This window comes from Rutidosis leptorrhynchoides, chromosome 9 (genome assembly GCF_046630445.1).
Source record: "Rutidosis leptorrhynchoides isolate AG116_Rl617_1_P2 chromosome 9, CSIRO_AGI_Rlap_v1, whole genome shotgun sequence".
NCBI lineage: Eukaryota > Viridiplantae > Streptophyta > Magnoliopsida > Asterales > Asteraceae > Rutidosis > Rutidosis leptorrhynchoides.
In genome coordinates, this window is record NC_092341.1 from 247,116,801 (window position 1) to 247,140,841 (window position 24,041).

At 34.3% G+C, this 24,041-nt stretch overlaps 1 non-coding gene across 1 annotated transcript; it reads right to left on the bottom strand.

Moving 5' to 3' along the window:
• Nucleotides 1–2,570: 2,570 nt before the first annotated feature.
• On the bottom strand, nt 2,571–2,677 carry LOC139869809 (small nucleolar RNA R71). The gene has a single exon (XR_011766387.1). It is a non-coding gene; the product is annotated as a small nucleolar RNA R71 (small nucleolar RNA).
• Between the last annotated feature and the right edge of the window lie 21,364 nt (nt 2,678–24,041).

The following is a 24,041-nucleotide window of genomic DNA, read 5'->3' on the forward strand; positions in this document are numbered from 1 at the left end:
GAAAAACCAACTTCGAAATCACTCGGACAGCACTCCGTCGTAATATTTTATGTATACTAATAATATCTTGAGATAATACGGAGTAAATGGATTGAGAGAGTTTAGAGAAAACTATTTTCAAGTTTCTATGAAATAATGAAACCTATTGAATTCTATTTATAATAGATTTTTGAATTATTAAAGTGAATTATTAAAGTATGAATTATTAAAGTGAATTATTAAAGTGAATTATTAAAGTATGAATTATTAAAGTATGAATTATTAAAGTGAATTATTAAAGTATGAATTATTAAAGTTAAAGTAAAGTAAAAATAAAGTAAAGGTAAAGTTTAAGTATAGTAAAAGTATAAAACTATGTACGTATAATATGCGTATAAATATATATAATATTAATTTAAATCGTTATATATATTTAATAAAATAAAATATAAATATCGTTATCTTTATCATACTAGTTAAGTAATGAGTTATCAAAAGTGATTCTAAATATTTATAAAAGTTATATACGTTTTAATAATAAAGTTCTTTTTAAACTGAAAACGTTTTTGTACGTTTGAAACTAAATAGATCAATCGAGTCTTTATGAGATTCAATCTTCCACTATCCTTTGTCTAGTTCTCAATGATTGACAATTTGTTCATATTTATAAATCACTTTACCATTTTCCGAATATTGTTAAAATAAAAAGATTTCTCAAATCAACGTGGGCCTTTCAACAGAGACTTGTAATCATAATTTAATATATCTGATAATTCAATCATTTGATCTTATCTTCTAATTCCATTGATAAACATTTTGAAACAGATACAATCATATAAAGTATTTAATCTAATATTTTGTTTACGTTTCAAGTTATAATATATATACACATATACATATATAATCATATTCGTTTAATGGTTCGTGAATCGTTGGAACTTGGTCGAGGTTGAATGAATGTATGAACATAGTTTAAAATTCTTGAAATTTAACTTAACAAATATTGCTTATCGTGTCGGAAACATATAAAGATTAAAGTTTAAATTTGGTTGGAAATTTCCGGGTTGTCACAGCATGGCTCAGACATACAGAACTCATGCGATCGCATGAGCGTGTCTGACAGGAAACATTGTACGCCATAATTACAGATTAGGGTTTGATTATTAATAATAATTATAATTAATTAATTAAACTAGGGTTTAGTTATTTAATATTTATTTTTAGTTTTTAATTAAATTTGTATTTTTAAGTTTTAATTAGTTATATAGATTAGTACTTTTATAAAATATAATATAAAAATAATATTTTCATAAAATTGTATTTTTTATCACATTAGTTTATTTTTATAATTTGTACCTTTTTAATCGTTTATTCGTAATTTTTGTATTTTTCGTTCGTAATTAGTTTTAAGGCTAGTATTTTGCCGTAGTTTATTTTTATTTTTAGATTTCTAAGATTTGCCGTAAAATCCCTTAGTGCTTTTTCTTTAGATTAAGATTTAGGTGCTTTAGAACTTTGCGACGCCATTTATAAATTTTAGTACCTTTTAAGTTTCGACGCGCTACTTTCTTATTATTATTTTTTGACTTCTTATTTTTCGATGCACTTTTTCTTTTTCATTTCGACGCTCTAGTTTTTAGGACATAGATTTTATCTTCAAAACTTCGACGAAAAATTATTTTAAGCGGTTAAAATGATAGACATCCAAAATTTTCTGGTTCGTAGTAATAGTTGGATTTGTTAGTGGCGAGTTGTGGGCTTCCGATTTAAAGGGTCCTGGCTACTTGCTGCATCTTTTGGCTATTCGAAACGTGGGCAAAATCAGAAAAGTCTATTAATTTGATAACTTATATAATTTTTATCTTTATAACTAATAGGATATTCACTGAATGCACCGAGCAACACGTTCACCACCTTTCATACGTTCACCACCTGTAACTCGATCAAGACATCTAGCCAATATTGTCGTCGTTGATTTTTCTTTAGAATCGTCATCTAGTCAACCAAGTACTCCAATTCAAATTTTCGATAATCCATTTTTTGAACCCGACCTCACAATTGAGAACCCGGAGGATATTCAAGGACAATTCAGAGATCCTGAACCACTAATCATTCCTCCTGAACCACAAATCATTCAACCAGAGATTGTCGAGGAAGAAATCATTAAATCAGAATCCTCGAGTGATTCAGATTCAACAAATTCAATCATGGAAAATCTGGAACCTCTAAGTATGGAAGACCGAATGAGAGCTAAACGCACTGGCCAAGGTCACGCAATTACTCAACTAGACATTAATGCGCCAGATTATGAAATCAAAGGACAACTACTACACATGGTAACTAATCAATGCCAATTTAGTGGTGCGCCGAAGGAAGATCCAAACGAACATCTTCGTACCTTTAATAGGATCTATACTCTATTCAAAATCAGAGAAGTTGAGGATGAACAGATCTATCTCATGTTATTTTCCTAGACTTTAAAGGGAGAAGCCAAAGATTGGTTAGAATCGTTACCTGAAGGGGCGATTGATACATGGGATGTCTTAGTTGAAAATTTTCTTAAACAATTCTTTCCGGCATCTAAAGCCGTGAGACTTCAAGGAGAAATTGTTACGTTCACACAAAAGCCAAATGAAACTTTATATGAAGCGTGGACAAGATTTGGAAAGTTATTGAGAGGATGTCCTCAGCATGGTTTAGACACTTATCAAATAGTAAAAATATTCTACCAAGGATGCGACATTTCTACACGAAAAGACATCGACATAGCAGCTGGTGGTTCCATTAGGAAGAAAACCGCAACTGAAGCTCACAAAATTATTAATAACACTACTTCCCACTCACATGAGTGGCATCAAGAAAAAGACATCGTTACATCATCTAAAGCGGCTAGAGCCGATTCTAGCCATGACTTTGATTCTATTTCCGCAAAGTTAGATGCTTTCGAAAGACGAATGGAAAAGATGACTAAAGATATTCACGCAATACGAATTAGTTGTGAGCAGTGTGGAGGACCACATTTGACAAAAGATTGTCTCAGTATTGAACAAACAATAGAACAAAGAGAGAATCTTTCATACATGAACCAAAGGCCTGGAAATAATTATCAGAATAATTATCAACCGCCAAGACCAAACTACAATCAGAATTATAACCGAAATATTCCATACAACAACCAACAAGGTCCTAGCAATCAACAAGTATCCAATAATACTTACAACCAGCAAAGACCTATTTTTCCAAATAAACCACCACAAACCGATGATAAAAAGCCAAATTTAGAAGATATGATGTCGAAGCTAGTTGAATCTCAAACGCAGTTTTTCACATCTCAGAAACAAACTAATGAACAAAATGCTCAAGCATTTAGAAATCAACAAGCTTCTATTCAAAATCTGAAACAATAAGTAAGTAACCTAGCAAGGTTGATAGGTGAAAGAAAATCGGAAAGTCTACCTAGCGATACAAATACTAACCCCCAGAATGAAACAGCTAAAGCCATTACCACGAGGAGTGGTATTACACTTAAACTACCGGAAATACCTGTAATTTCTGATGACTCTACTCCTACTACACAGGCACCACAGCCTGAACAAGAGAAGGAATCAGAACCGGTAGTTGAAAAGGTTAATGAAGATAACACAGTTAAGGCTAAACCTTATGTTAAACCAAACCAACCACCACTTCTTTACCCGAGTAAAATGAGAAAAGAAAGACTTGAAGCCGAGCAATCCAAATTCTTGGATATGTTTAAACAAATAAATGTAAATCTTCCTTTCATTAATGTGATTTCAAGAATGCCAAGATATGCCAAATTCCTGAAAGATCTAACCACAAATAGAAATAAAATGGAAGAACTCTCGGCTGTTAATGCCGTATAAATTTAATGCCGTATTCATTATACGCTAAAGTAGACCTCGGAGAATTGAAACCAACACGAATAAGCATACAACTAGTCGATCGATCAGTAAAATATCCTAGAGGGATAATGGAAAACATGCTAGTTAAAGTTGGTACTTTAGTATTTTCAGTAGATTTTGTTATTCTGGACATGGAAGAAGATTTTCGAGTTCCTCTTATATTAGGAAGACCATTCTTAAACACGGCTAAAGCAATAATAGACGTGTTTGGTAAGAAACTGACCCTAAGTATAGAGGACGAGAGTGTTACCTTTTCTGTTGATAGAGCCATGCAACAACCGCAATCTGCAGATGATACATGTTATTACATTCAAACTATAGATTCACATGCAGAATTGTTACAAGAATTTCCAGAATTACAAGGAACAGAAGAATGATCTTTAGGAGAAGGAACTGAACCAATTGATGAAACTGAAATGTTAGCTACACTGATGGCTGTAACAACAGAAGAACTTCAAATGCTAGCTAATGAATATGAACCAACAACAGAAGAACTTTAAATGCTAAAAGAGGAAGACAGATATCGATACAAATCATCGATAGAAGAACCACCGATATTAGAGTTAAAGCAACTTCCAACCCATTTGGAATACGCTTATTTACATGGTGAATCTGAATTACCTGTAATAATATCGTCTTCTCTTACTGAAAATGAAAAATCTCAACTTATTTCTGTGCTAAAAGCTCATAAACCAGCAATTGCATGGAAGATTCATGACATTAAAGGCATAAGTCCTTCGTATTGTACACACAAAATCCTTATGGAAGAAGGTCATAAAACCTATGTGCAACGCCAACGAAGACTAAATCCTAATATGCAAGATGTTGTTAAGAAAGAAATTATTAAACTGCTCGATGCAGGTTTAATTTATCCAATCTCTGATAGTCCATGGGTAAGCCCAGTTCAATGCGTACCTAAGAAGGGTGGCATGACTGTCATCAAAAATGAAAAAAAATGAGCTTATTCCTACTAGGACTGTAACAGGATGGCGTGTCTGTATTGATTATAGAAAATTAAATGACGCCACCAGAAAAGATCACTTTCCCTTACCTTTCATTGATCAAATGTTGGAAAGGTTATTTGGAAACAGTTACTATTTTTTTCTTGATGGTTTCTCCGGATACTTTAAAATTCCAATCGCACCCGAGGACCAAGATAAAACCACATTCACGTGCCCTTATGGTACTTTTGCTTACAAACGCATGCCATTTGAACTTTGCAACGCCCCTGTAACCTTTCAAAGGTGCATGATGGTTATTTTTCACGACATGATAGAAGAATGCATGGAAGTTTTCATGGATGACTTTTCAGTCTTCAGTGATACTTTTGAAACAAGTCTAGTTAATCTTGAACGAATGCTTATTAGATGCGAGCAATCAAATCTTGTTCTTAATTGGGAGAAATGCCATTCGATGGTTAAAGAAGGCATCGTTCTTGGTCATAAAATTTCAAAGGAAGGAATTGAAGTGGATAGAGCTAAAGTAGATGTAATTGCTAAACTTCCACATCCCACCAATGTTAGAGGAGTTAGGAGTTTTCTAGGGCATGCCGGTTTTTACCGACATTTCATAAAAGATTTTTCTAAAATTGCCACTCCTATGAATAAACTCCTAGAAAAGGATGCTCCATTCATCTTTTCAGATGAATGTATCAAATCTTTTAATATTCTTAAAGAAAAACTCACTAATGCGCCGATCATGATAACTCCAAATTGGAATCTACCATTTGAACTCATGTGCGATGCAAGTGATTTTGCAATGGGAGCCGTTTTAGGACAAAGGATTGAAAAACGATTTCAACCTATCTATTACGCTAGTAAGACATTACAAGGAGCACAAACGAATTACACAACTACTGAAAAAGAACTCCTTGCTATTGTCTTTGCTTTTGACAAATTTCGTTCATATCTCGTTCTATCTAAAACGGTGGTCTATACTGACCATTCTGCTCTTAGATACCTATTTTCGAAACAAGATGCCAAACCATGATTAATCCGTTGGATCTTACTCTTACAAGAGTTCGATATTGACATCCGAGACAAAAAGGGAGCAGAAAATCTCGTCGCTGATCATCTTTCTCGTCTTGAAAATCCTGAATTAGAAGTTCTAAATGAATCGGCTATACAAGATAACTTTCCTGATGAATATCTTTTGAAGATCGATTATAATGAAATTCCATGGTTTGCAGACTATGCAAACTACTTAGTATGTGGATTCCTTGAAAAAGGGTTGTCGTACCAAAAATGAAAGAAATTCTTTAGTGATATAAAACACCATTTTTAGGAAGATCCACATTTGTTTAAAAGTTGTCCCGATGGAATAATACGCCGATGCGAATTCGGAGATGAAGCTAGTCAAATCTTAAACGATTGTCACACAGGACCAACAGGAGGGCATTATGGGCCTCAACTTACAACAATAAAAGTCTACGATGCTAGATTTTATTGGCCTACAATTTTCAAAGACGCACACCTTCTTTGTAAATCCTGTGATGCATGTCAAAGGGCCTGAAAAATAAGTCAATGTGATGAAATTCCACAAAATGTCATTCAAGTATGTGAAGTATTTGACGTTTGGGGTATTAACTTTATGGGTCCATTTCCAAAATCTCATAAGAATCTCTACATTCTTGTTGCCATTGATTATGTATCTAAATGGGTGGAAGCACAAGCTCTCCCAACTAACGATGCACGAGTTGTAGTCAACTTTTTAAAACGTCTTTTTGCAAGGTTTGGAACACCGAAAGCTTTAATAAGTGATCGGGGTACTCATTTTTGTAATAATCAACTTGAGAAAGTTCTTAAAAGATATGGAGTAACTCATAAAATCTCAACTGCTTATCATCCACAAACAAGTGGATAAGTTGAAAATACCAACCGAGCATTAAAACGTATTCTAGAGAAAACCATAGGGTTAAATCCGAAGGAATGGTCTATGAAATTGGAGGATGCACTCTGGGATTTTAGAACAGCCTACAAAAACTCCAATTGGCACCACACCTTTTAGACTTGTTTATGAAAAAGCATGTCACCTTCCATTAGAAATTGAGCACAAAGTATTTTGGGCTTTGAAGACATGTAATCTTGATTTACATGAAGCCGGACGTCTACGGTTAAGTCAACTAAACGAATTTGAAGAATTAAGACATGAGGCATACGAAAATTCGTTAATCTATAAGGAAAGAACGAAGAAATGGCATGATAAAAGAATCAGAAGTTCAAAAGAATTCAAGGAAGGAGACCAATTCACGATTCAAGCTATTTCCTGGAAAATTGAAATCAAGATGGTCTGGACCATTCATAGTCAAAAGAGTTTTCCCATACGGAACAGTAGAATTAATAAATTCAAATGGGATTGAATTTAAGGTTAATGGTCACAGAGTTAAACATTACATAGATAATCCAATGGAAGTTGAAGATGAAGTTAATCACAATTTCGACACCACATCTAACTAAGTGTGGGAAGATTCGAATCTTTTAAGGGTAATATGAATTTCTGTTAGAGTTAGATGTTCTGTTTTCGTGTAGTTCTCGAAAATGGAATCCGAATGGTCTTTCCCTAACAGACCCTAAAGAACTAGTATTCTCCCTCCATTCTGAATTTTTATTTCTTTTAGGTTTTACGAGATGAAGAATTCCTTTGATCTGAACCATGGTCTACTACTACACGCTATGATTACTAAACGTAATAATAACACCTTCCCGAGTGAACTGGTATCATTCATAAGAGGAAAAATGGACGAAGTGAGGAAAGGACTCAGGAAAGATCATCATAAGACACATTTTGGTAAAGGAAAATCAAAATCCGCAAAAAAAAGAAGAGCATGACACCTTGAAAGATGTCATAAATGCAGAAAATGGTCACACGAAGGTAAATGTTCGAACAATCAAACATATTCAAATACTGAATTTGTTACTCTATGCAGAGAGGGACCGTTCATATGTTTAGAAGAAAAGTTATTAAAGAATCGAGGTTACGCTTTTGTAGTTATGGAAAACCAAATCACACGACTCTCCTATGAGTCGGCTAAAGCAGGTCTCTGAGAATTCTATCTCACAGGTAAGTATGTACAGTTTTTATTTTTATTTATTGCTTTTAACCTTTTGATAATAAACGCTGAGTCGTTCGCTATAAAGTATTAAATTGATATTCAATAAAATTAGGTATGCGAAACCGAAATTATTGATATCATACAAAAAAAAATTATTACATCACTGCGAAATTTACCGTTTATTCATAAGGTATAAATATCTTTAATCAATCAATTCAAAATATTTCAAAAATTCGTCAGGAGTAAAACTAGGTAATTTAGCCGAAATTACTTTACCCAAAAGAAGGATGTATATTTTTGTTAATATTTGATTGATTAAAGTGGGATAAAAGACCAAAAAGATTTTAATTTTATTTTTACCATGTTTTTAAAATTAATATTGTAAATTTTTAAAATCAATATATTTAAGTTTGTAAATATTTTAAAAATTAATATTTTTAATATAAGTTTATGCATTTTAAATTTAAGTTTAGTGTGAATTTAAAAACAAAAATGTACTTTATTTCATAAAGTTAAAAATTGATTTTTAAAATTCTTCGTAAGTTGAAAACTAGGTCGTTGAACCGAAATTACTTTACCCAAGGGTGGGACGAGAAATTTTATTATCATTATTTTTAATCTAATCATTTAAAGTATGCCAAAAACATTTAAAAAAAAACCCAAAATTCTTAGCTTTTTAAAACAACGCTTCAAAATGACAAAGTTTAAAATTTTGTCGAGGGACGAACTAGGTCAACGTACCGAAACGCCTTCAATATAAAAGGAAACAAAATTTTAAATTTATTTCATTTTTGTTTTTATAAGTCAAAGGTTTTATTTTAAAAAAAACAAAAAAAAAAGTAATACCCCACCCCATGCGATCGCATGGGATTTGCAAGAGGGATCCATGCGATCAAATGGCACTAGAAATCTGGACAAAAACAAAAAGCAGCGAGCTGCTCTCTGTCTTCCCACTTTAACACACACACACACATACACGAAAACTCTCCGAAACACCCTCAAAAATTCGCAATTTTTTTACCAAAATTTGCCAAATTTCGTGCTACAAATCCGCTATAATCATGTCTTTTCTCAGATGGGGAAGCAGAAAGGTAAAAATTTCACCCCTAAACTCCTAAATTTCCTAATTTTTGTGATAATTTCAATTAATTTCAATAATTTGATTTTAATAATTTCTAGTGTAATTAGAGTTAAATTGTTAATATATAATGCTTGTATAACCTAGATTGATGCTATTTAACATGATTTGAAGCCTTAAACTTAAAATTTTTTAGAAATCTATGGTTTGTGTTCTTGAGCAATTTGGGGCTTTTTGATATAAACAAGTTATGACCGATTTTTGTTTTGAATTATTGCTAAATTAAGTAGTGTAACATGTTTAGGTAGCTAAATGATCCAAACTTTGATCCTAAACATGATTTTTGAGCATCAAAGTGGACTTTTTAAGTCTAAAATTCATGAACTTGATTATTTTGATATAAATGCCATTTGAAACTTGTTTAATTGCTAGTAATGATTATTTTAACATGTAACTTAAGTTGAATGCTTATGAACTTTGTATACATTTTCATATATGCTTATTTGAAAAATTGTAGAATTGATAAAAATATGAAAATAAGTATAAGTTTAATATGGATTAAACATGTTATTGTAATTGTTTTAATTTGTTATTTTTCTAACACTAATGCATATTTGGATGCACAAATTTTGTGTTTAATGTGTTTTGCAGAGAAATACAGATACGAACGGTGCATCATCGTCTAGACGACCTGAACAAGAACCTGATCAAGAACCGCAACCGGAACCACAACCTGAACAACACCAACATTATGATCAACACTTGCCATACTATGAGCCGGAGCCACAAATTTTTTATTGCCTATGTAGTATTTCTTGTTCACCATGTAATAGAACACTCGAGAATTCATGAAGAGGAGTTACACCCCAATCTAAGGTTTGATAGAAGTTGGAGAGATTATCCGACGTAACAAAGTAACAAATTTAAGCTTTGGACCAAAAATGTAGAGGTACCAAGGGTAATAGATTGGGAGCCTTTGGTAATGGTCCACCTAGCTAACTCAGTTAGGCAGCATCTAATCCAAAGGTATGGCAGCTCTTCTTTTACTGATTGGGAACGTTTATTTACCACTCGTAGACATGTATATAAGGAGTGGTGTGTTGAGCTACTGAGTACTATAGCTTTAAATAAGGATGTAGATAGGTTAGACGATAAGAGTTTTCTTAGATTTTTATTTGGAGGTAAGATGTACAGGATGTCTATGATAGACATGGCTAGAGCTTTACAGATTTACACCCCCACTGAATTATTATCACCTGATTGTACAGCTTTAATTTATCACGGTGAGAGGGTAGATAGAAATTTTGACTCTAACGCCGTATGGAGGCGTATGTCAAATTTTAATGTGTTTACACGGGCAGGAAGACACTCCTATTTAGATATTAACAAAGCAGAGCTTCGTATAATACATAGATTTTTAGCTAACTCGATTACACAAAGAGGTAAAAACAAGGAGAAAATGACTCTAAACGATTTATTTTACCTTAAGTGCATTCGAGACACTAGAGGCTTTGTTAATATTCCCTACTGTCTTGGGTATTATTTGTCCAAAGTTGTGGAAGGTATACAGGACGGGAGAATAATAGGAGGAGGTATTTTTGTTACTCTCATTGGAGAGTACTTAGGTGTAGATAGGGAACACGGAGGTCCACTGATGGTAGTTGAGGAACAAGCCGAGAGCATAGACTTGCAGGTTTATCAGGGTGTAAAGGTACTAAAACGGAGGCATAATATGCCAATACCATATCATGGCACCCGTCCACAGGTAGAGAGGGGTTCGGATGAGGAGATGGAGGAAGCAGATGACATCAGGGATGTCATTAGGGATAGTTTTACTGACGTTTTCCAGCGTATAGATGAGGTGGAAATGACTAATGAGGATAGGCATCGTCGGTATGAGCAGTGGCAAGCCGCGAATGAGTATGAGACTTCCAGGCGACGCCAACACGATAGCTGGCAAGTTCATTAGCACCAAATCATGAGCCAGCTATCATATCAGGTACCAAATAACTACATCCCGACTCGACCTGCTTACTATCCACCACATCAGCCCGACATGCGACCACCCTTTGACCTGTACGACCCAAACCAAGCCTACCAGAACACCAACCACTAACCATGGAACCCGAACGATGATATGAACTGGAATCCCTATCCAAATCAATAGTGTTCCATTGGTGATGTCTTATCTTTTATTATTTTTATCTATTTATATTAAACATTTAAAATTTTGATACTTTAATGTAATGTTTAATATTTTTATTATTTTGTACTAATATTTCATTTTTGTAATTTGAAAGTGGGATATTAAGTCTCATTTCAAATTACCATGCATGTTTATATTTGTATTGTATGTATTTTATCTCATGTACACAACAGGGTAAAACAGCGCATTTTCAAAGACTGGCATTAAGTTCAGCAAAAGCAACTAATTTTGATGACAAGATGCAAAATAAATGTGAAATAACAACTGCAGGAATGAACAAATGATGTGCACCATTTATCATTCAAACAAACAACAATATGTTTGAAAACTTTGGTAAAATTTAATCATTTTTCTACGCTAATTAACCTCAATAATTTAAATTGTTACTGATTTCTTGCAAATGAGGGCATTGCAAGATCTTAAGTGTGGGAAGGGATTAAATTCTTTCGGATTTTAAAATTTTAACTTATACACTTGGTTTAATAGCCACCGTTAAACTTTACTAGTAACGCAGTAGTTGTATTAGAATCTAGTGCTCTCTGATAATAAAGAACAGCCCTAGTCTTATATACTGACTACCCACTTCTAGTAAAATTTTAAATTTTTTTTAACTAAATGAACTCAAAATCATATTTATACATATTTATGAACGATAAAACTAGGTGTTAACACCGTAATTATTGTTACCTCGGAAAGGACATAAATTGAGAAACAACCCAAGACGCTTGAATTCATTTAAAATGGAATAGAGGAAAATAAAAAGGCAAAGAAAGAAAAATAAAAGCCAAGTGTGGGAAAAATTTACCAAGTTATTTAGAACATATATCATATATTTTTGTACAAATAATTAAAGATACTTTTGTTTTGAACGATATTAATCAGTTTTACCCAGTTTATTGTAATATTAATAGAATTTATAAGGAAGTACAGTCTTCCGAGAAAAAGACACGCGCTTCTTGATTTAGGTCTGGAAGTTGTCGTCCAGACCAGTTGTAGAGTCTACGAAAAACCTTGAAAAGTTTTCTCGAAAATCAGCTGGAAATCCACGGACCTCAGCATCAAACAGGGTCGCCAAGTGGTCAGACTTATCATAACCATGAGAGGATCTGTCTCGTACAATGGGGGGCACCGTGCAAATTAGCTTATAAGACTAATGAATCAGATCCCCAGAAAGGATAATCTCCTTAAAGATAAAAAAATCAGCTTTTAAGACTGATATTACTCAATCCTTGAGATTGACCTTAAAGATTGAGAATTCAAACTCATGAAATTCGATGATATCTAAACTCGAGCTTGAACGAGAAAATATTTTGATTAAATTACAAACCGATTTGTTTTCTGAAAACCCATTTTCAATGCATTCATTACCATTGAACGTAAAATCCTAAGAATTCACCGGAATTCATTAGGTCACTTGAACCAAATCGGGTGTCAACCGTAAGAACGGTGGTTGCATAGCATGGTCGAAGACAGGACCTTGTGCCAGACCAAAAAATTATAGGGTGATCTTTACTATTGCTCCTGCAAAGGATAGTAATTGCATCCGACATGATATAGACCATAATTAAAAGCATATCATTAGACATTGCCTTAACAGTTGCTTGTTCAACGCCTTCCTTTACAACCGGACGGTAGTTTACCGAAAGGTAATATACGGAGCAAGTATACTGGACGTGTTGCTTCCCTAATACAAGGTTACCAAGTGGGTGACATAAAACTGCAAGTTTTGAGCTAAAATTTTCAAATCTGAAACCCACAAAAATATTTTGCAAATGCCGGTGAAGGGTTATTCCGGAAAACTTATCTAGGGTAAAAGCTAGATTGAATTTTCAAAAGATCAAATGTTTTCATAAAGATCCAATTTCCTAAAGGATCTAAATTTTTATAGTCATGTGGGACTGTAAACCACATCGTTACTATCATTGTTCATACCGCCGTATTAAAATCACTGATGTACAAAGTGTGAAGAATAAAGAAGTGATTCTAGTATGTTTTTATTTCAAGTTCTATATTTCTTGAGGACAAGCAACGCTCAAGTGTGGGAATATTTGATAATGCTAAAAACGAACATATATTTCATAGCATTATCCTTCAAGAAAGACAAGCTTTTAGTTGCAATTGTTCTATTTACAAGTGATATTCGTTTAAATAATAAAAGGTGAAGACAAAAGACAGATTCGACGATTTGAAGACGCAAACGACCAAAACGCTAAAGAGTACAAAGTACAATCCAAGTGGTTTAATTTATTGATGAGAAACATCTCAAAATTACAAGAGTACAAGCCGCAAAACGCAAAGTACAAGATATTAAATAGTACGCAAGGACGTTCGAAAATCCGAAATCGGGACATGAACCAACTATCAACGCGTGACGCAACGGACCTAAAATTACAAGTCAACTATGCACATGAATATATATATATATATATATATATATATATATATATATATATATATATATATATATATATATATATATATATATATTATATTTATATATTAAAATAAAAACCGTCGGCAAGCTAGCAAACAAAGATATGTGAGCTGTCCCAGGGGGCCATGCGATCGCATGACCTGGAAGCACAAAATCCATGCGATCGCATGGCAGCTAAAGTGAGGCCAAGTCCTATAAATTGCAACGTTTTCTGCCGAATTATGTACACTTTTCATTCACTGAGCTCTTACTCTCTCAATATATATTTATAATTTTAATTTAATTTTAATTTTAAGTTAATAATAATAAGGTTATAGTGGCGAATGTTTTAAGTTTGTAAGTCAAAATTCTGTCCGTGTAACACTACGCGATTAATACTCATTGTAAGTTATGTTCAACCTTTTTAAATTAATGTCTCGTAGCTAAGTTATTATTATGCTTATTTAACCCGAAGTAATCATGATGTTAGACTAAATATTAAAGACGGGGTTATTGGGCTTTGGACCATAATTGGGGTTTGGACAAAAGACCGACACTTGTGAAAATTGGACTATGGGCTATTAATGGGTTTATATTTGTTTAATTGAATGATAGTTCATTAATTTAATATGGAGATTTACTATTTGAGGTAATTATAAATAACCACATACACTCGATCGGACACGATGGGCGAGATATTTATAAATACTAATAATCATTCATTTAACCGGACACGGAGATGGATTAATAGTCAATGGACTCATTAAAACAGGGGTGGATTACATACAAGGACAGTTGGTGTAATTGTTAATAATGTATTAGAACCTTGGATTGCACACAGTCGATAACCTGGTGTAATCATTAACAATGTATTAAAACCTTATTACAGTTTAAGTCCCCAATTAGTTAGAATATTTGACTTTGGGTATAAGGATAATTTGACGAGGACACTCGCACTTTATATTTATGACTGATGGACTGTTATGGACAAAAACCAGATGGACATATCGAATAATCCAGGACAAAGGACAATTAACCCATGGTAATAAATTAAAATCAACACGTCAAACATCATGATTACGGAAGTTTAAATAAGCATAATTCCTTTAATTTATATCTCATCGTACTTTTATTTACCGTCATTTTATTTATCGTACTTTAAATTATTGCACTTTTTATCGCACTTTTATTTATCGTCATTTACTTTACGCTTTAAATTTAGTCATTTGTTTATTTAATATTTTACATTAGGTTTTAATTGCGACTTAAGACATAAAATCGACAAACCGGTCATTAAACGGTAAAAACCCCCTTTTATAATAATAATAATACTACTACTTATATATATTTATACAAATATAGTTTAAAATAAATATAGCGTTGAATTTAGTTGTATCCCTGTGGAACGAACCGGACTTACTAAAAACTACACTACTCTACGATTAGGTACACTGCCTATAAGTGTTGTAGCAAGGTTTAGGTATATCCCATTCTATAAATAAATAACTTGTGTACAATTGTAGCATATTTAATAGTATTTCATAGTAAAAATAATAGTATTTCGTACTACACCTCGCACACATCATCTACAGCCTCTCTTGTTGCCTACTCTGACGCTGACTGGGCCAGGTGCCCGATCACCCGTCGTTCTACATCCGGCTACTGCATTTTTCTTGGCAACAATCTGTTGTCCTGGTCTTCGAAGCGCCAACATATTCCTTCTAGATCTAGTGCAGAGGCCGAATATCGTGGGGTTGCCAATGTTGTTGCTGAAACCTGCTGGATTCGGAACCTCCTTCGTGAGCTCCATTGCCCTCTTTTCTCGGCTACTATTGTATACTGCGACAATGCTAGTGCTGTTTATCTTTCTTCTAATCCGGTCCAACATCAGCGGACCAAACATATTGAGATTGACATACATTTTGTTCGGGATCTTGTGGCTAAAGGCCAAGTTCGTGTGCTTCATGTGCCGTCTAGTTACCAGTACGCAGACATCTTCACCAAAGGACTTCCTACTGCTTTATTTGATGAATTCAGATCCAGTTTGAGCGTTCGGTCCACTCCCGCTCCAACTGCGGGGGATGTTAGCGGATATAGTAGCCCATTCTAATGTTTATCTATTTATGTTAGTCGATTTGATATGTTTAGTATAGGGCTTGGCCCAATTATGTATTTCTATATATATTCTTGTAATATCCCGATGTGAGAGATCAATAAGAAGAATCCCATTCAACAGCAATATCCCAAAGGCACTTGTTGGCAAAGTAGTAATCGATATATTACGGATGTGAGCTATTAACTGATCACGAGCACGATTCACTGGGTTACGTTGCCAATCCATAGGATTGGATTACCATGCAATAAGCATATTCGAACTTGCTTCTTATATAACGTAATTGCGCGATCAAATGGAGGTGAGTTTATTTTAAGCAATTTTAAGTTTAGTGTAAAATCATATAGCATACTACTTATTCCTACACCAACATAAGCAGCTCGAATCATGCCAACATCGTTTACACCATCACCAATACTTAGGGTTATCTTATTCGCACCTTTCCTCACGATTTTGGTGACATGTGCCTTGTATTTGACATTTCAAGTTTCTATATTTGTTGCTTCTATTGGATTCAGATTACGTACGGGTGAAGCCTCAAATGTGAGAAAAGCGCTGTTGCAAGTAGCGGTTCGCCTCCACGATAACCAGTCTCGGTCACAACACTTGCTATTTCTTCGAAACCTAATGCCCTTCCTTCTAATGGTTCGTTTATGGGTGCAGCTCCTGGTGGACCACTTATGGGTTTAACTCCACTGGTTGGTGGACTTGGTGCTTACGGTGGGTACAAGGGTGAAGGTGAAGAATGGCCACCACGTAGTTACTATCCTGGTCCAAGGGATGAATCGTCTCCAATAGAGTTTTCTATTCGTTTGAACTGTCCCACTTCAAATTTAGGTAGTCTAATTGGCAAGGGTAGTCCGGGTATTAATAAATTTGGCAAGAAATGGAGGGAGATGATGATACATTGGTGTTCTTTAATAGCGATGTGGAATTAGTCAGTAGTCACCCTTGTTCTTCAATACATGGGTGTATATGTGTCCACGCACAAGAACGTGTGCTACCCATTTTAATTTAATGCTTTCTGTCAGTTATAGTAGTTTTAAGGTAGTTTCATTATATTATCCTTAACCGCATTATTTCCAACTATATTGAATAGAAATGAATCATTTCTAATATGTCTTTATCTTCGGAGTTAGCGGTCGACTGGAATAGACCGTATCATTTGGTGCTTTCATTGCTAAACTCACCATGCCTTCCCGCCAAGACATTCCTATTGGTGAGGAGTCGCTTGAAGACACAGGTAAACGCCCCATCGGGCCCCGAGCCTACGCCTCTTTTGTAGCACTCAAAGCCTAACAAGCCCGTTTGGTACCCGTGATTAAGTGTTACCCGGGAACAGATTTACCAAATACTTTTGCTAAATATCTTATCGACGAAACCACCATCGAAGATGAAATGTCGGATGAAACCACACCACCACAAACCAACCCTCCCATCATTGACACATCACTTTCGATTGAAACCACCCTCGATGCCAATCTTGTCGCCGAAAAACCACCTGTCCCAATGGATCAAATCAACAACCTATATGTTCGACATGACACTCCAGCCACCGTAGAACCATCAACTAACCTCACTGCCCAAATTGCACCCATTGTTGCTGCCCTCACCATGGGTGCTCCCGAACACTCAAAACCAATTCCATCACTTACCTCATCTGATCAACAAGTTGTGTACTTTCTTTCTCTATCCCCATCACCCGTTACCATTGTTGTCGACTACAGTCACAACTACAAACCACCACAATTTATAGTTCTTCAACCTATACATGAACCTCCTTAGAAGATTCCGATGATAACGTGGTTCGACGAAAAGCTGTTTGTTGAGATCGGATGTTCGTTCATACGACCGCCTCGAAAACCACCGTGGAACATTCTTCCAACCTAGAGGACAAGGTTGATTTTCAACCGGTGGGTATTGATACGTTTATAGATGTACGTGGGTTTGAAACAGCTAAAGGAATAGTGGAGGTTGTTTGTGGGAAATAGTTTTCAACCCAGGATCTCAGTCTTCATGCATACTATCCACATTTTCATATTCTCATATTTCCTTGTTTACCATTTAATTGCAAGTAGTTGGTTGTTGCATGCATATCACGTTTGATTCTAGTATTCCATTTCCATCATTATTAGGTAGTGGTGGTGTAGTTAATTAGTAACTGCATATATATTTCCTTCTGTACTCAAAGTCCTTTATTAGTATAAACTAGGAGGTAATGCCCGTGCATTGCACGACTTGTCTAACATTTCACTATTTTGAAATTCGTATTCCGAATGATTAGAGTCATGGCAGGAGTTGGTTGAAAACATATTAACCTTAAAGTGAAAGTTGATGTTGGTCCCATTATGCAAGTGGTCAAGTAGAATTTTGTGCATATGTTTTATTTGCGATTATGGAAATCTGCACATTCGGATCATATGTACTAACCATGAATCTATATATAAACAAACGTTTACTAAAAGTGGTCAAATGAGTTAAAAAAATGATGCCAAAATACATTATGAGACTTACATATTGTAATACGATTCACAATATTAAAACATATATTACCTTTACAATATACATGAAGAATCTTCTAATATAAAACTCAAGAATATAATAAAATTTGAGTACATAAAGAATCTTCTAAATATAAACATGAACTGTTACATATTACTACACCACACAATATAAAACTCAAGAATATAATAAAATTTGAGGTTCATAACATTGAATAACAATTGATATGAAATTAACCATATAAACTTTTCAATAACTGTTATCTTTTTTATTTTTTTTAATTTAACTTTAGTTATAAACATTCATTCATAATAAGTAAAATTTATATGTCATAAATTATATGATTAGCTTCAATCTTTTCATTTTCCTTATCATAATTTTATCACTAAATTTGAAATTAAGCTATGACATAAATAATAACAATAGTTTCAAACTTTTTATTTTTCATATTTAAATTGATACATATCGTTGCCACACATACACACACACACACACACACACATATATATATATATATATATATATATATATATATATATATATATATATATATATATATATATATATATATATATATATATATATATATATATATATATATATATATATATATAAATATAATTATTTATGGAAATTAATTAAATAAACATGATCTATATATTTACATGGATAAAAAACATTACACCTATAAGACCATTCCCAACGGGTGGTGATGGGGGATGTCATCAAACCCGTCATGGGAGGGTGCTGATGGCAATGGTGCCGCCCTCCACCGCCCTCGGCCTCTTCGCCCTGCTGCAAATCATGGATACGCACAATTGTGAATGAGTGTCTTGTGGATATGTTTGATTTATTCGACCGTTGTATAGCCCAACGGCTATTTCATTAATTTTTTTTATTTTATATCTCATTTGTTTACACTATATAAGTGGCGTGGACGGATGAAGAAAGTGTGATTTTGGCAAATGTTTGGATGCAAGCATCCGAACTAACGGGAACGGGCCAAACAAAAGAGTCTTTTTGGGGTTAAATCCGAGAAAATTACAATGCCCAGGTGCATAAAAAACGTCGAGCCGATCAAATAACGGGAAAATGGAGCAAGATGTCGAAAGATGTCAAGATTTTTATCGGAAATTACACGAAGCTTGAAGCATTTTGGCAAAGTGGGAACAACGATGCCGATATCGTAAGTAGCGCACGTCGGGCATTTAAGGAACAAACGAAGGGTAAGTTTCTTTGCGAGGAAGCGTGGCGAGTTCTCAAAGATTGTCCTAATTTTCTAACATTCGAGGGGGTTGTTCCCAAGAGTAATCGACCTGTCGAGTTACCCCTACCGATTGTGAGTGGCCCGGTTGAAGGTTCGAACTAAGGTGCGGGTGAAAGTGCGGGTGGGGATCCGAGTCAGTTTGAAAGGTTATTTCACGAAGAACCTCTACGTCGTCCACTGGGTCATTCAAGAACCAAGAGTCAAAGGAGTTCGGGTTCATCTGACGCGGCCTCGCAATTGTCGTCCAACGAAGCTCGTGTAAAATTGATTGAATCCGCCAACGCTACTAGGCGGACGATGGATAGGCTATATAACCCGACCGAGACTCGTGAAATGTTGGATAATTTGTCATTTCTCACCCAACCATGTGCACCCGACTTAACGGAGGAACAACGCGCTTTGGTAATGAGAGCCCGAACAAGAATCACCAAGAAATACCAAAAAGCGTTTCAGTTATCCGACGACGACGACGAGGAGTAGTTTTTATTGTTTTATGTACTTGTGTTTGTTTTCAATTATGTCTTTTTTTTATATAAAAAAATGTAACCGTATCATTGTTATTTAATAAATGTGATGTTCAAAAACAATTATTTATTTGCTTTAATAATAATAATAATAATAATAATAATAATAATAATAATAATAATAATAATAATAATAATAATAATAATAATAATAATAATAATAATAATAATAAAAAAAATTGAGAAAGTTTGTCATGGTTGGCAATGGTGTGTTATGGGAGTGTTATGGGAGGAAGTGGTGAGAAAGGAGGATATAGAAAGCTGATGTGGCGCTAGAAAATGCCCATGACGGCGTCATGGTTGGGATTGGTCTAATAATCATAGTTATATAAATTATAACTAAAATGTAATAATAATAAAAATAATTATTACTCCTTCATTATTAATCATAATCGTAATCATATTCATAATTATAATTATGAATTATTGTCATAATAATAATATCATTGCATATATATATATATATATATATATATATATATATATATATATATATATATATATATATTAAATAAATATTATATATATATACTTACATGTATAAAAAACGTTACACCTGTAATAATCATATAGTTATATGAATTATAACTGAAATGTAATAATAATAAAAATAATAATCATAGTCATATTCATAATTATAATCATAATCTTAATTATTAATTATATAAGTTATACAAATATACAATATAATAATCATAATATCATAATATTTACATTAAAAAGAGATCTTCGGACGAATCGATCCAACATAGGGTTAACCACGTTTCTTCTTACCTTATCCGCGGTTTACAATATTTTGAAATTGGTGTTTCTTCGATAACTACAAAAACAAAAAAAACATTTATTATGTTTTATATATATATATATATATATATATATATATATATATATATATATATATATATATATATATATATATATATATATATACACTATAATAATCTTTTTGAAAGGAAAGCAAATGATTTTATTAAAGAAACAAAGATACATTGAGACCCATTAGGGATGGATCCCAACTACAGTACAGATTAAACAATGATCACGACCACTACACGACTAAACTCAATTACAATATATGAACAAACCACGAATACATAGCCAAAACAGAATTAGACTAAGTTGAGGTACACGGTCGAGTTAGATATCCACGTTAGCCAATCAAGTTTCCTTCTTTTCAATCTATTAGCAATCCAATCAAAAGAGACGGTTTGAATTTTATTAAGGGCAACCGGGGCATTCCATGATTTGTCTCGGAATACTTTGTTGTTTCGGTTTTTCCAAATGAAGTACGTACCAATCCATTTAATTGCAAGCCAAATAGATTTACCGATTGAAGTCATAGGAAACGATTGACTATTTTCCAAGAGAAGCTCGTTAATAGTGAAGTTATTAAAAGGACCCATATTCCACCATTTAAATATACGATCCCAAACTTCGCTAGCGTGTCTACAAAATATCAGTGTATGATCCACCGACTCCAAGCTATCATCACAAAGAGGACAACGGATGCTATGAAGATCAATCCTACGATTATCTAGCTCGACTCAAACGGGAAGTTTATTCTTTAAGGCTCGCCAAACAAATATTTCCACTTTTTTAGGGACAACCTTATTTCGAATTGTTTCCGGTTATGTAGCAAAATCAGAAAGAATTTGGTCATTAATGACTTTCGATAAACCGTTGACACTGAAGCCGCCATTGAGATCTAGCGACCAATGAACCTTGTCGACGCTGCCATTATCGAGTGTTGCGGTTGACATAATGCTTACAAGTGCTTCCAGCTCACGCACCACTCTTCCTGAGATTGCACGCCTGCAGTTCCAATTAAACATCCCTTCAACGTTTATGGTCATGCGTTCACGAACAGAAACATCGGGATCAAGCTCAAGCTTATATAGTCCCTGAAAAAGATTACATAGCTTATCATTGCCAATCCAACGTTCCTTCCAAAATAATGTGTTGCTTCCATTACCAACTGATTTCACGAAAAAAGTTTTGAAGTCCACCTGCAATTTTCCATCTCCTTTCCTGCTAAAACAATGTTATTCCAAATGCCCAACGAACGGGACAAAACATCATCGAGAGTAATCCACCGCTTGTGCCATGGATACTTCGAATAACCTTTATCCAAAGTGTATCGGTTTCGGTTTTGAACCTCCACCACCACTTTCCAATTAACGATAAATTTTTACCCTTTAGAGACCCAATATTTAACCCCACATTCCCATAATAATTTAGAACATGTTCCCATAGAATGGGCACAAAATAACGAGAAGTAGTACAATGGAAGGCTCGAAAGAACCGATTTAATAAACACCAATCTTCCCCCAAATGACATCGATCTCACTTTCCAACCCGAAAGTTTACTATTGAATTTATCTATGACCGGGCTCCAATCTTTTAAAGAATTCATCTTTGCACCAATAGGTAGACCGAGATAAAGTAAACGAAAAATTACCCACTTGGCATCCTATATGACGAGCAAGTTGATTAATTTCAGACTCGTCTACCCCCACACCATACACATAACTCTTTTGAAAGTTGACTTTTAGTCTGGATGCAAGTTCAAAACATTTGAGAATGTTCTGATGGTTAAACGCATTAGAGTGACTCCACTCACCAAGGAAAAGAGTGTCATCCGCGTATTTCAAATGAGAAACAAGTACGTTATCATTTCCAACCTCGACACCTTTAAATAGACCCTTTGTCTATAGCCGCCTTTGTTAGGATATTCAACCCCTCAGTCGCAAGAATGAATAGAAAAGGGGATAGCGGGTCGCCTTGTCTAACCCCTCTTTCTAGTCCAAACTCGGAGGTAGGTGAACCATTTACTAGAACAGATATTAAAGCCGACTTTAAACAAGCAAGAATCTATGTTCTCCACTTATTCCTGAACCCCATGCTTTTCATCACATCCATTAAGAAATTCCAATTAAGACTATTGAATGCCTTCTCAAAGTCCTCTTTTAGAATGAAACCCCTTTTTTGTTCGTTTTTAAGTAATCGATGGTTTCGTTGACAATTAATGCACCGTCAAGTATGAAACACCCCTTTAGAAAGGCGCTTTGTTCTGGACCAATGAGATCGGGTAGAAATTTTCTAAGTCGATTTGATAACAATTTGGACAATATTTTGTAATAACTACCTGTTAAGCTAATAGGCTGATAGTCATTTAGACACAGGGGGTCATTTTTCTTTGGAATAAGGGTAACGAAAGACGCGTTACAACCCCTTGAGATCTCACCATTCTTCCAAAACCAAGAAATTGCTTCCACGAGTTCACCTTTTATATCGTCCCAATATTTCTTAAAAAATCGCATATTAAAACCATCGGGACCCGGCACTTTAGTACTTCCACAATCAAATATTGCATCTCAGATTTCATTCTCTGAAAATTTGCATTCAAGACTATCAGCTTGTTCCACAGAAACTGTCGGATAGTGCAGGTCTTCAAGCGTGGGCCTGAGCAAGTCAGGTTCCTGAAATAGCGAACTAAAGTGGTTTAGTGCTGCATCTTTGACTGCTTGTGGGTTATCGTTCCATGTCCCATTTAAAATCAAACCATGAATGTTGCACCTGCTATTTTTGTGACTAATTAATGAGTGAAAGAATCTCGTGTTTTCGTCACCATCAACTACCCACCGAAGTCTGGCTTTTTGCTTCAATATACTAACTTTTAGTTTTTCTTTCTCGAGCCATTTTTTTACGTGTTTCTTGCCATAATTCTGTTTTCGAAGGATCAAGAAGATTAGCTTCTGCGTTTAGTTCCAACGAGTGAGCCTGAGATTTAAGTGTGTCAATTTCCCCATCCAATTGCCCAAAATTCGATTTACTCCATGCTTTTAAAGCTTCTTTGACACCTTTCAATTTGTTCATGAACCTACAATCCAATCTATTACATGTAACCGAAGTACTACCCCACAAATCAATGATGATCTTATCAATCCCATCAACTTCTAACCACGCATCAAAAAATCTAAAAGATTTT